The sequence below is a fragment of the Penaeus monodon genome, chromosome 29 (genome assembly GCF_015228065.2).
Source record: "Penaeus monodon isolate SGIC_2016 chromosome 29, NSTDA_Pmon_1, whole genome shotgun sequence".
Classification (NCBI taxonomy): Eukaryota; Metazoa; Arthropoda; class Malacostraca; order Decapoda; family Penaeidae; genus Penaeus; species Penaeus monodon.
Window position 1 is genome coordinate 13,396,711 of NC_051414.1, and position 2,118 is coordinate 13,398,828.

The 2,118-nt window shown below is 52.0% G+C and overlaps 1 pseudogene; it reads left to right on the plus strand.

The window, feature by feature from the left end:
* Window positions 1–415: 415 nt before the first annotated feature.
* Window positions 416–1,629, plus strand: LOC119591747 (annotated as a pseudogene).
* The last annotated feature ends 489 nt before the right edge of the window (window positions 1,630–2,118 follow it).

Consider the following 2,118-nt stretch of genomic DNA (forward strand, 5'->3'; position numbering starts at 1 on the left):
TTTAGATGATTAAGCAAGTGACAATGGCACTTACGAAGTGATGATCATGATTCGAGCGTCTGAATATAATTCTTTTTCTTAAGACTGTAGCGTTCTAATCATGAGGTGCACACGTTTTATTTTTTTGGGCGGTGATGCGCTGTAACGTTGAGATGTAAATTGATGGTATATTCTGCAGGAAATAGAATTCCTGACACAGCACTCAAGATATTCCGTGTCTCCGCAAGGTTACTTGGCCTTGCGCAAGAGCTGCTTCTGTAAAACGTGTTCACTTCTGAAAATTAAACTGAATAGTCTAGCTGGCATCTGAGGCCAGGTATGATGCTCTGGTATAAAAGTCGGAAAGACTTTCTTGGTGTTGCACATCGCCGTTGGCCTTCTCCCGTCAGATTGATTTTCCTCAAAGGACGGAATCATGGGCCTTAAAACAATACTAGTAAATATCATCTAAACGGTTTCGTTTATTCACTCAGGAACCAAGTGTTCGTGATAGAAAATCAGAAAATTTCATTTCTTTTGCGTGGATGACGGACTGGAAAATGCTATTGGTGCTTCCTTTTAATTGATGTTTCTTTCCTTGCAGGCGTTGTCTGCTATTGTGGCTGTCGTGGTGGCTTCGCCTTCCCCGGACGAGACCGCTTACAAAAACCCCGAGTGGGAACTGGAAGACGCTCCCAATACTAGTCCGACACAGGGACGGCACCTTTAAGTATGGCCACGACACCGGCGGGGCGCCTTCGAGAACGCACGTTCGTCTGCAATCGGGGAGCAACGCGGGCCTTCGGTTATGTGAACCTGAGGGTCAAACAGTTAACCTGCAGTACGAAGCAGGGCAGTCCGGATTCGTCCCTAAGGGCACCCATCTCCCGGCCACACATCCGGACTTCGACACTGCTCACGCTCTGGCCCGCAACCGCAGACCTTTCCGCGACCCCTTGGCCGACCCCAACGCCGACCCTTCCTACGGCTTTACCTTCCAAGGAGACGAGCACGCGCGCTCGGAACTCAGCGACGCCAGCGGCAGAGTTGCGTGGCTCATACTCTTACATCGACGAAAATGGACGAACTCGCTCCTACACCTACACAGCTGGAAGTGGCATTGGCTTCGTCATTGAAGGGGACGACCTGCCACAGGATCCACTCAATCCCAGCTCTACTCCCGCAGCCACTAAGCTCTCCTCTGCACGACTGCACTTCCCCGCAGTGGTCAACCAGCAACTGTCGCGCTCTGGTCCACTCCGCGTACAGACTTATGCCGCTTCTCCCAGCGCTGCAACGCCCAGGCGAACCCGTGGAACAGGCCAACGTGAAAACTTCTCTCGCTCTGGACGGTCGACAGTCGTTCGACTTCCAAACCTCCACTCACTCCCGAGGAGAAACGGCCGACGCAATAACAACGTGGTTGGAAGCTTTGCCTTCACCTCCGAGGACGACGGACAGAGAAGAAGTGTGCAGTATAAGGCTGGAGCTGACACAGGATTCGTAGTGGAAGGAGACCATCTGCCTCGCGGCCCAGTGGTTCCCGGAGCACCCCTCGGGATTCCTTCGGGGAACATTGTTCCTGTGAGACAAACTCCCTTCGTCGACCCTCTGGCAGACTCCAAGCTGACCCCCTTAGGGCCTTTTTAATTATCAAGAAAAAAGGACAATCCCGAACTGAGACCGGGCGACCAAGAGGGAAATGTACGGGCTCTTCAGTACCCCGAGGGCCCGAGGGAAGAGTCGGACCTTACCTACACTGCGGGGAAAGGGCAGGGGCTTCGTGGGGGAAAAAGGGGGACGGCGTGCCCGAAGCGGAGAAAAGCCACTTCGGGGCTTTAACTGTTTTACTCGTCACCGTCGGGTTTCACTCTTTTATCGTCAGCATTTCCCGTCTCCCTTTTTCTGTGTCGTGGGTTGATTTTCATCATTCCCTTCCCTCGTCCTCAGAAAGCAGCTGGCAGTCATTTCAGTATTCTTCAGGACAAAGATTTTCGGGCTACGTCAGTACAAACGTGAATGGGGAACCCGGGACAAAGGGGGTTCGTTTTAACTTTCCAAAAACCCTAACCCTTTTCCCAACACCCCCTTTTTAATGCCCCCTTTGTGACGGGTACCTGCACTTTTTTTAAATTGATT